Genomic DNA, 16,156 nt, shown 5'->3' with positions numbered 1-16,156 from the left:
CACATTGACTGATTCTGCCCTGTACATGCAGCTGATGTTCTGAAACTATCCTTACTTTTGCCGAAGGGGTGTTGAGATCTGGATTCCTTGACCCGTTAGTCAGGCAGTAAGACCTCCACTTCTAGTTGCAGTATTTTCCTTCCTGACTGCCACTAGAAGATGCTTGTGCTTGAGTATACCCTGTGCATTACAGGGTATACTCAACCCTGTAATGGTAATACTCAACCCTGTAATGGAGAGCAGGAGTCCTATCGAAACCAGATGGACTAGTCCTTCTTGTACATCGGGTAGAAGGTGGAACTGAATAAATTGCTCAGTTCATATGCCAAATTTAAAAGTGAAATAATAGTTTTCTAGTAGGATGGGAACATAGACAGTAAGTGTTCCCAAGAAGCTCCAGCTGCCACCTGACCTTTTAGTTATTTGTTTCCTATATCCTGTGTGCTCCATATTGGGGGGGGTGGAGGGGGAGGTAGTAAAATCATGGCAGTGCTCCCCTTTGTATTAGATATGATATTTATTTGTTAGTCACATGTACATAGAAACACACAGTGAAATGCATCTTTTTGTGTTACTAAGAATGTGCTGGGGGGTAGCCTGCAAGTGTCGCCACGTTTCTGGCGCCAACATAGCATGCCCACAACTTCCTAACCCATACATCTTTGGAATGTGGGAGGAAACTGGGGCACCCGGAGGAAACTCACGTAGACACAGGGAGAACATACAAAGTCCTTACAGACAGCGGCTGGAATTGAACCCGGGTCGCCGGTGCTATAATAGCATTACGCTAACCGCTACACTACCGTGCCGCTATCTTGTCCATTGAAAAAGAATGCAAAGCATAAGAATTATCTTTGGTTACCATGAGATGCAGTAAAGTCCAGCTGACAAGAAGCAAGACCATGAGGCATGAAGCCGATAGATTCCTGGGAGCGATATTGCTCTTCAGGGAAACCCTGCAGTTGAATCAAGATCTCCTCTACTTCATAAGTATTAATTCTAACCAATTTGAACATTCAGGAACTGTGTGAGTAGAGGTTATTGTGAATGGTGGACACGCTTGAAATATGGCATTCTTGGAAAGTGTGGCTGAGCTTGTGTACCTGACAATTTTTTTTGGCCACCGTGGATGAGTTGACATTGAAACTGAATGTAATTTTCAATGAAGCAAACTTACTGTCAGTTATACAGCTTCCTCCTTTCCAAGCCCATTATCAGTTCCTGAACAACATTAAAATTGGCCCCACTGAACACCTTGGAACAAGACTGCCCCAGTGCACTTATGGCCTATATCTCCCTGTTCTAAACTGCTTGCCCTAATGTAATCTAGTGATGTGAAGCCACTGAAGGTGGGAACTCTGGTCTCCATCAGACTTCCAAGATTCTTGGTTCTGCTGCAATATGCATTAGATGTGTGTCTTCCTTTTAAGCTACTGATTAAATCCTACAAATTCCTCAATCAGTGGCATTTACCTTGATTATTTAAATTAGCTTGATCCCAAGGGGTCAGCCAATTTCATATTTGATGGAGCTAAATTATAAAGCAGAGCCGAGAAATTCCTCTTCACAGTGCCTAATGAAGTACAGTGGTGTGCAGCTGAAAATATGTTTCACCTGACATCCAGCACTGTTCTGTTCATTTCCAGGCTTCTTGGCAACTGGGGTGGGGGAGCTCGATCTCTGATTTTACAGTGGGATTTTTGTTAGCACAAGAAACATTTTTATCAGCATAAAGCTCTCCCAAATGACTTCAGCAATTGTATAACACCCATTGTTCATCTCCCATGTGATTTTTTTCCTTTTTAATCACACTGGTCTTACAAAAAACAATCCTCTTATCCCTCCCCACCCATCCCTCGCCTTGCCTAGGCAATTTCCCCTGCAACTGTAGGAGGTGTACCACCTGTCCCTACACCTCCTCCCTCACCACCATCCAGGGCCCTAAGCAGCCCTTCCAGGTGAGGCAGAGATTTACATGCACCTTGGTTATTGCGTTTGGCGCTCACGATGCGGTTCCTTTATGTTGAGGAGACCAAGCGCAGACTAGGCGGCCACTTTGTGGAGCACCTGTGCTCTGTCCACCTTGGCCTTCTGGAGCTCCGGGTTGCCAGCCATTTCAATTCCCGTCCCCATTCCCACACTGACCTGTCTGTCCTTGGCCTCTTCCACTGCCAGGGTGAGCCTGAACTCAAAGTAGAGGAACAGCACTTCATATTCCGCCTGGGTAGTCTACAACCTGACAGCATGAATGTTGAATGCTCCAGTTTCAGGTAAACTGCTCCCCCTCTGTCCCTTTCTCTCTCTCCACCTGATCGACCTACTTCCTCCTACGCACTCCCTCCACCCCCCCCTCCCCCCCAGCCCTCCATCATCCTGTTTCTTCTCCCTCCTCCACCCATCCCACCTGCCCATCAACTACACATGCTCCTCCCACTGGGTTTCCTCCCCACACTTTTCCCACCTGCCCACCCCACCTCCCTTATTTGGTTCCACGCTCCACCTTCCTTTCCTATTGGGTTCCATCATCTGCAGCCCTTTGTTGCCTCCACCTATCACCTCCCAGCCTCCATCGTCTTTTCTACTCTTCAGTCCTCCATCTGCCTATCACGCTTCCTCACCTGAATCCACCTATAGCTTGCCAGCTTTTACTTCGCCCCTTCCCATCACATCTTTATACTGGCTATCTCTCCTCAATCCTTCAGCCCAGATGAAGGGTCTCAATCTGAAACATCGGTCCATTTCCCTCCACAGGTTCAGCCTGACCCACTGAGCTCCTTCAGCTTTATATTTATTGCTCCAGATTCCAGCTTTTGCAGTCTCTTGTGTCTCCAACAGCTTTTACTAGCCCTGTTTCCTCTGAAACAGTGTAATTTAAAGGGGCAGTGTTCAAACAAAATTCTTTACCAGACTGCTGCACAACACTCTAGCCTCACTGCTTCCTCAATGCATCGCTCACACTGACATCTATGGATACTATTTTTTTTTGCATCTTCAATGATGTTGTTATCCAGTGCTTCTTTGGATGAATCATGGGCATTGCACAAGCAGCCATGCATGCCAAGTAGGGAGGAGACATAGAGGTCATCACCCAGGACTTCATTCACCCAGAACTTATAGTGACCCATCCACACTATTGATTTGTCAGAGGAATAATGTTTGCCCAGGCTAAGCTAGTCCTCACTGAGATTTGTGACCTTTAATGAAGGCTCTCGCATGTCACTGGACTGCTTCACTTCCAGAAGTCAAGGTATAGTGGCTCTTGGGATCATTCCAGACTGCTTTTGCTGATCTTTGCTCCATTCACAGTTTGTGTTCACTGCTGCTTTAGGGAGATCACTCAAATCCTAGTGGGGAAGCTATCACTTACTTATCCTTCAGCCCAAAAGAGCAGGCAGAGTATGCATGGAGTTTTGTCTGCATTGCAGGCTGTACTAAAGTGTAGGCATTTACTTGTATGGTGTTACTGGCGGCAGAGACCTTCCTGTGGCAACATCCTGCCAGAAGTGCTTGGCTGTGGCTGAGGAGTGCCTCCTCAGGTTTATTATCACTGACATACGTCTTGAAATTTGTTGTTTTGCGGCAGCAGTAGTGCAAGGCATAAAAATTACTATAAGTTACCAATGAATAAATAAAAGAGTGCAAAAGAGGAATAACGAGGTAGAGTTCATGGACCGTCCAGAAATCTGATGGCGGGGGGAGGAAACTGTTCATGAAATGCTGAGTGTGGGTCTTCAGGCTCCTGTACCTCCTCCCCGATGGTAGTAATGAGAAGAGGGCATGTCCTGGATGGTGGAGGGTCCTAAATGATGGATGCCGCCTTCTTGAGGCACCACCTCTTGAAGATGTCCTCGATGGTGGGGAGGGTTGTGCCCCGTGATGGAGCTGGCTGAGTCTACAGCCCTCTGCAGCCTCTTTCGATCCTGCACAATGGAGCCTCCATACCAGGCGGTGACGCAACCACCATACACTTGTAGAAATTTGCAAGATTCTTTGGTAACATTCCAAATTTCCTCAAACCCCTCATGAAATAGAGCCGCTGGCATGCATTCTTCGTGATTGCATCTCAATGCGTTGGGGCCCAGGGTAGATCCTCTGAGATGTTGACGCCCAGGAATTTGAAGCTGCTTGTGTTTTTCACCGCTGACCCCTCAATGACGACCTGACTTCCCCTTCCTGAAGTCCACAATCAGCTCCTTGGTCTTGCTGATATTGAGTGCGAGGTTGTTGTTGTTGTGACACCACTGAACCAGCTGATCTGTCTCACTCCTGTAGGCTTCCTTATCACCATCTGAGATTCTGCCAACAACCATGGTGTCATCGGCGAATTTATAGATGGTGTTTAAGCTGTGCCTAGCCAAGTAGTAATGAGTGTAGAGAGAGGAGCAGTGGGCTAAGCACACACCCTGTGTTGATTGTCAGCAAGGAGGAGATGTTCTCTTGCAAACACCACCAATTTGTCCAAGTGCCTTTGATCCCCTCGGAGAATCCTCCTTTTTGTCTCCCATCATTGCAGAAACAATTTTTGAAGAATTGGCACACTCCTGCAGCAGAAAGTCTGCTGCGAGTCATGTGCCTATGTCCCTTTTTAAGGGCTGCTTGTGGGGATCATGGCTGTGAGGCTGTACGTTAGCTGCAGTGAGATCTTGCAGTGGATCAATGCATTCTGAAACTGACATCAGTGTGGCATTACACAGGGAAAACAGTTAATGTTGTTCTGGGAACCTTGCAATTGAAGATCACAATCTTTATGGGACTTTTCAAAACCTATGTTGTTGCATTGCACATTGCTGTTTCAACCCCATTTAAAGGGTAGTAAAGGAAACTCCAGGTTCAGATTTTGAGGCCAGAAATTCCTGGATTTTTACAAAAACCATGTGTGAATTACCATGGGGATAGACCATTTTGGATTGACTGTGGCTCAGGAGAGAAGGTGGGTACTGTTACAGGGACAGCACTTGGAAATAAGATTACTGTTGGCACGATTTGTATCTGGGCTGGGGTCAAGAGTCTAGCAGTTAAGGCAGCATTTGACACTTGTGTACCATCAACGGAGCCCTGATAAAGATGAAGTCAAGGGGAAGCGTCAAGACGAAAATAGTCCACTGATTGGAGTCATGTCTCATACAAAGGAACTCGCACTGCTGTGTCAGTGACCATCCATCATAAGATCAGAAGTAGGGATGTTCACTGATGACCAATCAACTTCATTTGTAACTCCTCAGAAAATGAATCACTTCATGCCCCCATGGAGCAAGGTCTAAACAACATTCAGGCATGGACTGGTAAGTGGACGATAACATTTATGCCATACAAGTGGTAGACAACAAACGTTGCCAGCAATAGAAAGTCTTGAGGTGCAGTGACGTTACCATCACCAAGTCCCCACCATCCACATCCTGGATTCACCAGAAACCTATGAACCGGGTGGGAAGCTGGGTATCCCAAGGAGAATGACTCTCCTCCTAACACCCCAAAAGCCTCCCACTATCTTCAAGTCACTACCTGAATGAGTGCAGTTACAATAACACTCGAAAGTCAACACTTTACTGGACAAATTGGGCAACTTGATTGGTGTTCCATCCACCGCCAGTGCACAGTGTGTTCCATTTGCAAACTGCACATTAATTATTTTGCCAAACACATCTGGTAACTCCCTAATTTGTGGTCACCATCAGGAAGGACAAGGATAGAGACACATGAGAATCTGGATGTTCTCTTCCAAGTTGCACACCATTTGGCCTTGGAAAAACAGGGTTTTCATTGCTGTTGGGTCTGAATCCTGGAATTGCCTCCCCACCCTAGTTTGTGGCATACCTCCACCTAAAGGATACATCAGTTCAGAAGGGCAATTGTGGATGGAAAATAAATAGTGGCCTGGTCAACATTATTCACAACCCATAAATGAATTTCAGGACTTTGAAATAATAAATGCTGGGCAGATAGTGCAGTAAGAAAAATAACAGCAAAAATAATACTTGGGATTTTAAAAGGAGGGATAAGAGCAGAGATAAACATTGAAATGGGTAATCCAGATAAAGGGAACAATAACATTTATTACACCAAATAAGAAACTTTTTAAGATAAACAATGTGAGAAAGATGGTGTTCGAGCACGGGGGCAGACTGATTTTTTTTTCCCCAATTATGCATTTAGGAAACTAACACATGGAGCTTAAGAAATGAATGAATTGGTGGTTTGAATGGAGCTTAGTGAGTATGGTAATGTTACCATTTACTGAGACAAAGGTACACCTACAAGATGGCCAGGATAGGAGATTACATTTTTTTGGAAAAGGGGAGAATGGGATGAAATTTGGCAGCGTGGAGGTGGCCTTGGGGCATAGAATGTAAACGCCAGGGAATGGATTTCATTTGTGAGGCAGATAGTGAGTGGGATTGAACTCCTTTTGTGTGTGGCCCAGTAGAGGAGGGTTCCTGCAAGATCTTCTTAACAGAATTGAGTGGTCATGGTGGGTAAGCTGCTCAAGTTGTGGTTTACAGGACATCAGAATCTATTTATGCTGTAGGAAGTAATCTTTGTACTTATTTTAACTTTCCATCTGATTTAAGCAGTACCTTATCTGCCAACTGAGATAGCCCAACTAAATTACTGGCAGACCACTAACTGGAGTGGTGGTTGATATGTACCAGGCTGAGGGTAGGTAAAATCCCTTGCCTTAACATTTGAAGAGTATTTTGGAAATAAACTAAATACATTTTCTTTACTGCTTTCTCTTTCTGATTGTCAAGTTTCCATTCTTAATGACAATGGTACCCATTTCCTCTTCCTTGTCTGTGGGATTTCACCATTCGTTTCTGCCATAGTATCACTTCACTGTGTATTAGTTCCGGAAGAATATATTAAAATGCAAAATTCCTTTTTTTTTGAGGAACCCATTTTCTTCCAAAAATACTTGAAATTGTATGTATAGGAGGGCTGCATCCTACATTCATTGCATGTTTTCTGTTGCTTACTGGATTGATTAAAATGAACTCCAAGTATCATCAATCAAATAATCCTCCCATTTTATGTACATAAGAACATATGCATAGATGTGGATCTGTAGTTGACATTGATAACACCTGAATACATACTACTTGATGAAAATTTTGAAGTGTTGGATAATTATGGAAAAATATGCGTGGAACCAGAGCTCATTCTGACTTCACTGAATCATTGTATCATTGTGCAATTCTTCCTTCTGTGAAGACGTTCCAACAGTTTGACCTTTAATGCGCTTATGCCGTTTAGCACTAAGCACTTATTAGCATATGATATTCTTTTCTCAAAGCTCTTTGTATTTGTTTGAAGATATAAATAATTTATAATGCATCATTTAAGTAGTCTTAAAAATTATATTGGCTGTGTAATGTGTGATTTTTTTTTTGTTATGCATTTTATATCGGCCATAATGTTGAAAATGTCAAGCAGTGGTTGGTATCTTCTGCATTTTGCATCGCTGTTACATTTGTTTAGTGAAACAAGGAGAAGGTTGTGGCTTCATGGCTGGTGGTCTGCAACATGTTCATGCATATTTATATTCCAGGAGATTGCTAATCTCTCCACTACAAACTCCTCTCAAGATATTTTGAGCATAGGTCCACTACACAACGTAAATTGAAACAATGTCAGTTTGATACATATCTTCTCAAGAAATGAAATGATACGACATTTTAAATTTAGCTGTAATGGACATTACTCACCAAATATTTCAAGTGCCTGGGCAAATGTCCACACAATCAACACTGCAGCATCACATGCAGAGATCCTTACACAGTTGTAATCTTTTACTTGTAAAATGAGCAACGTGGCTGAATTTTTTTTTTATTTCCCTGACTCATTCTGCTATCGTAGTTCTTTTCTGTGGACAGTTTCTCAAAAAGGCACTGAATTGATAACATATATAATTTACAGCACTTTAAAGCTAAATCCCAAATTAAAATGGATTTTGTTTTGTTTGTGTTTAACTGCTCACCTGCACATGCAGCTATAATGAATGTTATGCACTTACTAGGCAAATTTAAATCTTCACATAATCAACTACAACAGTGTAAGCCAGAGAGCCCTTCAAGTTGCCTTTTATTTTGCTGTCAAGAAATAGATGCGACTGGATCTATTTTTGTTCCTCCTCTGATCCTTTCGAAATCAAAGGTTGTTTTTTGCGGCTATCCTCTGAATAAGGCACACAAATGATTACATGAAAATGGCGATTTTTTTTTTTTGTGCTTTAAATGTCGCAAATTAAAAACGGACCTTTTTTGTATTTAACTACTCAATCTGCGCAGATGGAACTAAAAGACCAGTCAGGACAATAATTCATTTGAAGTCATTTTCCAGTTATTAATTTGGTTAAATTTGTTTTGTGAGCAGGCCATAAAGTGGGGAAAGAATGGGACATTTAATGGATAATGAAGTTTCACTGTATCTTGATGATTTTCTCACTCAGCAGAATGAAATTAAAAATGGGCATAAATAAAACTGGCTAATGGGTAGCATTTCAAATATTTATTTAAGGAACTCTTGTCACTGATGTGCCTTTGTTGCTAAGAAGCATGCTTTGTCAGCAGCTGCTGGCTTTTTCCAAGGCATTTTGGAAATTAGTTGGTACCTAGTTATGCTGCAATATTGGAAGGATTATACATTTTATGCATTCTTGTTGGTTGGTCATGAGATGCTACCTTCTGGACGTGTCCCACACCCTAGAATGTTCTTTCAATTGAAAGCTGTTATATTGTGTGCAATCTTCTGTACTAATTGCATGAACAGGACAGCCAAATTGAATAAAGCAGTCTGGTACAATATCTTGATATACTTGCAGGGTTAAATCAGTTGTTGATCTCCTATTTCATCTGGAAACTCCACCGTGACCACAAGAATAAATATATTCAGGATAAAACACGAGGGCAGTTTGCAGATATCAAAATGTTACACTAATTTATACTTCACACAATTGTTTGTAACTGAAAGCCTATGGTTAGATTGCGTGTGACAGCTGGAAGAAGCTGGATTTTCTGTCGGCTTTGAACAATAGAGGCATAGGATCATAGAATAAAATTAGGGCAGTCGACCAATTGTGTCTTGGGTGCTTCTTTTGAAGAGTGAACCACCTCTTTAGGAACACCTCCATGCTATCCCCATGTACTTGCAAATGTTTCTTCCTCTGATGTTTATCCAGTTTCCTAAACAACACAACTATCTGTAACCATTAACATATTAACCTTGAAATTACTGACCCAGCAAGCCTAAAATAAAGATTACTTGTAGATTTCCCTGGTTCCCTGCCCATCCCTTCCCAAAAGCTCTTCTTCCAGCTGTTTACAAAGCAAGTTTGTGTCTTTCCTGACAAAACTTCTCACTCTTTTTTAAACTATCTTTATTTCTTGCTGCACTGTTGTCGTGGTAGGAGGCCTTGCCAAATACGTCTGGCTGTGAGTGGAAACACTGAAAGTTGGGGATGAGACCACCAAATTTCTGTCCCATCCCCAACTTTCAATCATCGTCTACACCCTTTTTTCATGGAATCCTGGAATGTTATTTGATCCAGTGGAGTCAGTCCGACCACCCCACTTCACCTAAATTCACCTATCACCTGATCTCACCTATCCCCTGCCTGCGTGTACTCCAACACCCCCCCCCCCCCACCCCCCCACCTTTTTATTCTGGCTTCTGCCCTCTTTCCAGTCCTGATGACGGATCTCGGCATGAAACGTCGACTGTTTCCCTCCATGGATGCTGCCTGACCTGCTGAGTTCCTCCAGCGCTTCTTGTGTATTGCTCCAGATGCATCCAGCTTCTGCAGAATTTCTTGTGTCTCACTGCACTTTCTGCATGGTTTGTTCACTTATTTCCTCGCCAATTGTTATCCAATTCCCTTTTTGGAAGGTTGGTTGAATCTCTTTCCTTCAGCCTTTCCGGAAGTGAAGTCCAGATCACGACTTGGTGTGTAAATTTTTACCCTCTCCTGTTTCCTTCTGTCATTTTCCTATTTACCTTAAATTCATGTTTTTTTGGTTAATAGATCTTTGGCTGTTGAAAGCAGCCTCTATATTTAAACTATTGTTAACTACATTCTGAAACTGCTCTGCTACTTTCAGTGATTTGTGCACGTTTATCCTTGGGTCCCTCTGCTTCTGTGCCCTGTTTTGTTTTAAGAACCGGATCCTTTATTCTATATTGCTGCTTCTCATTGTTCAGACCAAAACGCATCTCTTCACTGTGCACTAAACTTCGTTTGCCATGTGTCTGCCCATTTCACCAGCTTGTTTATATCCTGCTGCAATCAATAGAGTCATAGAGCAATGCAGCAGGGATACAGGCCCTTTGGCCCAACAAATCCATGTCGACCATGGTGTCTACCCAGCTAGTCCCAATTTCCTGCATTTGGTTCATATCCCTCTAAGCCCTGCCCCTCCATGTACCTATCCAAGTGCTTCTTAAATGATACTATTGTACCTGCCTCAACCACTTCTTCTGGCAGCTCAGTCCATATACTCACCACCCTATGTGTGGAAAAAGTTGCCCCTCAGGTCCCTTTTAAATTTTTCCCCTCTCACCCTAAACCTATGCCCTCTAGTTTTGGACTCCCCTACCCTGGGGAAAAGACTGTTACCATCCACTTTATTGGTATTGGTTTATTATTGTCACTTGTACCGAGGTACAGTGAAAAACTTGTCTTGCATACCGATCGTACAGGTCAATTCATTATACAGTGCAGTTACATTGAGTTAGTACAGAGTGCATTGAGGTAGTACAGGTAAAAACGATAACAGTACAGAGTAAAGTCACAGCTACAGAGGAAGTGCAGTGCAGGGAGACGATAAGGTGCAAGGCCACAACAAGGTAGATTGTGAGGTCAAGAGTCTCTCATCGTATAAGGGTACCATTCAACAGTCTTATCAGAGTGGAGTAGAAGCTGTCCTTGAGCCTGGTGGTATGTGCCCTCAGGCTCCTGTATAGAACCACAGAAAAATACAGCACAATACAGGCCCTTCGGCCCACCATTTTGTGCCGCCCTTCAAACCACACCTAAGACTATCTAACCCCTTCCTCCCACATATCCCTCTAACTTAAATTTCTAACTTAAATTGTCTTCTGCCTGATGGGAAAAGAGAGAATGACCCAGGTGGGTGGGGTCTTTGATTATGCTGGCTGCTTCACCAAAGCAGTGAGAGGTATGGACAGAGTCCATGGAGGGGAGGCTGGTTTCTGTGCTGTGCTGGGCTGTGTCCACAACTCTCTGCAGTTTCTTGCGGTCCTAGCAGAGCAGTTGCCATACCAAGCTGTGATGCATCCAGATAGGATGCTATCTATAGTGCATCGATTAAAAATTGGTGTCAAAGAGGACATACTGAATTTCTTTAGCCTCCTGAGGAAGTAGAGGCACTGGTGAACTTTCTTGGCTGTGGCGTCTACGTGATTGGACCAGGACAGGCTATTGGTGATGTTCACTCTTAGAAACATGAAGCTCTCAACCCTCTCGACCTCAGCACCGTGCATGTACACCAGCCCCTTTCCTGAAGTCAATGACCAGCTCTTTCGTTTTGTTGACATTGAGGGAAAGGTTGTTGTATGACACCATGTCACTAAGCTCTCTATCTGCTTCCTGTACCCCGTTTCATCATTATTTGAGATACGGCCTACTACGGTGGCATCATCTGCAAATTTGTAGATGGAGTTAGAGTGAGTCTGGTCACGCAGTCATGAGTATATTGGAAGTAGAGTAGAGGGCTGAGGATGCAGCTTTGTGGGGCACCAGTGTCGAGAATTACCGTGCTGGAGGTATTGCTGCCTATCCTCACTGATTGTGGTCTCTTGGTCAGAAAGTCAAGGATCCAGGCCTCTCATAATTTTAAACACTTCTATAAGGTCACCCCTCATTCTTCTACATTCCAAGGAATAAAAACCTAGCCTGGTCAACCTCTCCCTATAAACTCAGGCCCTCTAGTCCTGGCAACGTCTTCGTAAATCTTCCCTGCACCTTTTTCTGTTTTACGACATCTTTTGTATAATAGGGTGACCAAAACTGTACACAGTACTTCAGTTGCTGCCTCATCACCGACTGTACAACAGGAACATAATGCCCAACTCCTGTACTCAGTGCCCTGACTGATGAAGGCCAGTGTGCTAAACGTCTTTTTCACCACCCTGTCTATCTGTGGCACCACTTTCAAGGAACTATGCACTTGTACTCCAAGTTCCATTACACTCCCTAGTGCCCCACTATTCATAGAATAGGTTTGACTTTCCAAAATGCATCACCTCAAACTTATCTGTATTGAAATCCATTAGCCTCTCCTCGGCCCACTTTGCTAACTGATCAAGATCCCCCACCCCCTGTAATCTATGATAACCTTCTTCACTATCAACAGCACCTTCTAATTTCAAGTCATCCACAAACTTACTCATCAAGCCTTGTGTATTTGCATCCAAATCATTTATATAAATAACGAACCTAACAATCACTATCCTTTTTCACAGTTCACAATATTGTGATGTTTGTGTCATCTGCAAATTTACATATTGTGGTTTGCTACCACTAATCTGGGTTATTAATATAGTTTAAGAAAAGGAATGGCCCTAACACCCATCCCTGGGGAACACCATTATTCAAATTCCTTCAGTCTGAAACACAACCATTTACCCCAACCCTCTATTGTCTGTTACTTAGTTAACTTATTATGCACAATACCATTGTACCTTCTATGTCACATACTTCAATGTTGCTGATCTGCCTGGCTGTGTGGCATCTTATCAAAAACCTTATGGAAATCCATGTATGCCACATCCACTGCATAGCCCTCATTACCCTGTTATCTCATCAAAGAATCCTATTGAATTGGTCAAACATGATTTGCCCCTAACAAATCATCTGTGTTAACAAATCCATTTTCCCCCAGGGGACTATTAATGCTGCCTGTAATCTAGTTTCTAAAGGCTTTCCTACCACCAAGGTTAAACTGTTTGGCCTTAGTTGCTGTGCTCATCCTTGCTTCCTTTTTTTCCTTGAACAAGGGAGTAATATTCTCCATTCTCCAGTACTCTGGCATCGCCCACATATCTGAAGAGGATTGGAAAATAATGGTCAGTGTTCCCACAATTTCCTTCCAAAGTTCCCTCCAAATCTTTGAATGCATCGCATCCAGTCCTGGTGACTTACCCATGTTACGTTCAGTAAACTTTTCTAATGCTTCCATGCTAACAGTTTTTAATGGAACTGATGTCTCGACTATCTCCTCCTTCATTTTACTTTAGCAACACTCTCTTTGGTGAAAACACGCAAGGTACTCGTTTAATATTGTAACACCTCAGTGCCCATGTGCAAGTTCCCATTTTTGTTCCTAATAGTCTCCATGTACTACCATTTTGCTACTTGTATGCCAGTAGAACACTTCTGCATTCCCAATTACATTGGCAGCTAATCTTTTCCGATATGCTCTCTTTGCTTCTTTTATTTTAATTTACACTTTCATGCTGATTCTTTTGTAATTAGTCTGGTCCTTGTTGGTATATACTGCCTTTGTTTTTGCTTGATCTACCTCTGCTTTAGGAAAGTGATGTTTTAGGAAAGTGACGTTTATGTGTGGGACTAGCTTTCCTAATCGGAGTCTGGAGTGGGATTCCTGGAGCCGATTGGGGAGGATAGATGGAAATGCCTATGGGTGATGTCCAGGAGGGGTTGGGTGCAGGCAAACGCACGTGATTGGCAGCTGGGAGTGAAGATCTAATGGAATATTGAAAAAGTACTTTGCTGTCAGATAATAACTCTCTGACAATGGATCAGATAAGTGTGGCACCTTGTAACTAACGCCAAAGCAAGCTTCAGCTTTCCAGTCAAGGCCTACTTGGGTGCAAATGACCTGTGCTGTTAATAGGCCTTGGAATGGGCAAATGAATATTGTACTTCTGAAGTACAATGCACATCCTATTTATAACATGGGCACAGTGAAACCAATAAGAATAGTTGGGTTTTGGATTAAATTCCTCCTATGAACCATACAACATGCCTATGTTTTGTTGGAAAGGGTTATTATTATTGAAGAGGTCATGTGTTTGATTGGAGCCCGAGACAAGATCATGGGAGAAAGAGAATTGGGGGTTGGATGTGCTCTTGGAGGCAGGAAATAGGAGTACATCAAAACCTGGGGTTCGAGGAAAAATTGTGGATCACTGCCTGGTTGGGGGCTGACTGGTGGTTGCGATGTGGGTTGAAGTTGTCATGTAGTAGTTAGGGGAATCGTGGAAGGGCATGGAGGGTCTGAGGAGAGCTGGTCAGTAATTAACTTAAAGGCCAACTACATGAGCTGGGTCTCAAAACTGGTCTGGGGCTTGTTTGGAAGCATCTCCTTTAAACAATACTGCAACAGAGATTTATCATCATGAACATCTCTGGTTGTTCTGGGAATGCCCAATGACAAGTGCACTTTAGGACAGGGTGACCTAATTCCCTGGGTAACTCTAAAGGAGTGTTGCTTGGTGGGTAGTGTCATCCTATACATATTTAGCCCAGAAGTCAAGTCATCTGTACAAGTATGTTTCAAGACCAGAAGGGCTCAGTTGAATTATTGAGGGGATGTGACTTTACCCCATAAATTGCATTATATTCTGGAAGTACTAATTTTCATTTGTGTATCATTGAACAGACATTAACTTTTAGCCCAATAAGTCCCCTGTTGAGTACTTTGATGTTTTTATTCTGCATGTTTTGGGAAAAGAGCTGAGCTAGAATGATGTAAGTGGTATTTGTTATAACTGTACTTCTGCTTGTCATTTGCTATCTGTGTATCAGAGCTGCTGTGATTTGTTACATGGTGGCACCTCACCAAATGTTTCCGTCCATCTCCGGAAAGAAATATGTGTGGGCATGTGTGATCGGTGTTTTCCAGCTGGAATCACAGTGGGTCTTCCTGACATACCACTGAGCAACTCTGTTGCAAGTTAAGATGTTAAGCAGCACTGGCAAACTTCTGGGCAATGCTCAGACCAGTTATCCGATTTGGTCAGAACTGCCTTATCTGGGAATATCAATACCAAGCCCTAAACCTGGGGCAGCAAATGGTTAATACAGGAAGAATAGGATAAGCAAAGTGAATTCAGATATTCTCTTTGTTCCCTCCCTGGACAGAAGATCTGTAGAGAGACAATGGAAATACAAATAAACACAACTTGTACTGAGGGTTCTGATGACCTTCCGTAGAAACCAGGGCATCTGATCATTGCAGAAATCCAAGTAAGTGATATTGATTTTTGAATGTGGGCAACAATTTATTAATGAAGATGACAGTGGGGTCCAATTAGGTGGCCCTAGCAGGGCTTTGTAATCGAAAGGCCAGGAGTCATAGAGTCATGGAGTATGGAAACAGGCCTGCGGCCCAACTGGTCCATCCTAACCAAGATTCCCATCTAAGCTCGTCCCAGTTGCCCGCGTTTGGCCTACATCCTTCTAAATCTTTTTTATCCATGTACCTCTCCAAATATCTTTTAAATATTGTTAATGTACCTGCCTCAACCACTTCCTCTGGCAGCTCATTCCATATATTGATCACCCACTGGGTGGAAAAGTTGCTCCTCGGATTTCTATTAAATCTCTCCCCTCTCACCTTAAACCTATGCCCTTTAGTCCTTGATTCCCCAAACCTGGGGCGGGGGGGGGGGGGGGAAGCTGTGTGCATTGACACTATCTATGCCCCATATGATTTTTATACATCTCAATAAGATCACCTCTCATTCTCCTATGCTCCAATGAAAAAAGTTCCAACCTGCTCAACCTCTCTCCATAAATCAGTCCTTTGAGTCCTGGCAAGATTCTTGTAAATGTCCTCTGCACTCTTTCCAGCTTAATGGCATCTTTCCTATTGAAGGATGACTAAAACTGAACACAGTATTCCAAATGCATCCTCACCAATGTCTTGCCCAACTGCAGCATAACATCCCAACTTCTATACTCAGTGCCCTGACTGATGAAGACCTGCATGCCAAAAGCCGCCTTCACCACCCTGTGTATCTGCAATGCCACTTTCAGGGAACCATGTACTTGTACTCCCAGGTCCCTCTGTTCTACAACACTCCCCAAGGCTCTACCATTCACTTGTGAAAGTCCTATCCTCATTTGTCTTCCTGAAATGCAACACCTCGCACTTGGGAGTTGGTGATCAGGTCT

General features: G+C 43.2%; 1 protein-coding gene across 3 annotated transcripts in view; it reads left to right on the top strand.

Annotated features, from left to right (window-relative positions):
• marchf1 (membrane-associated ring finger (C3HC4) 1) overlaps window positions 1–16,156 on the top strand; it is a 398,492-nt gene that overhangs the window by 32,975 nt on the left and 349,361 nt on the right. Inside the window, exons 1-2 of one of the 3 annotated variants that reach the window (XM_052041691.1) lie at window positions 3,195–3,247; window positions 5,223–5,282. The exons of the other annotated variants lie outside the window; for them this stretch is intronic. The gene's annotated coding sequence lies outside the window, so the exon portion shown is untranslated. Of the gene's footprint in view, window positions 1–3,194; window positions 3,248–5,222; window positions 5,283–16,156 lie in introns of those variants that run through there. 3 annotated transcript variants of the gene reach the window in all.

This window comes from Pristis pectinata, chromosome 2, assembly GCF_009764475.1.
Source record: "Pristis pectinata isolate sPriPec2 chromosome 2, sPriPec2.1.pri, whole genome shotgun sequence".
Classification (NCBI taxonomy): domain Eukaryota; kingdom Metazoa; phylum Chordata; class Chondrichthyes; order Rhinopristiformes; family Pristidae; genus Pristis; species Pristis pectinata.
This window is presented reverse-complemented; position numbering and strand designations above follow the sequence as displayed.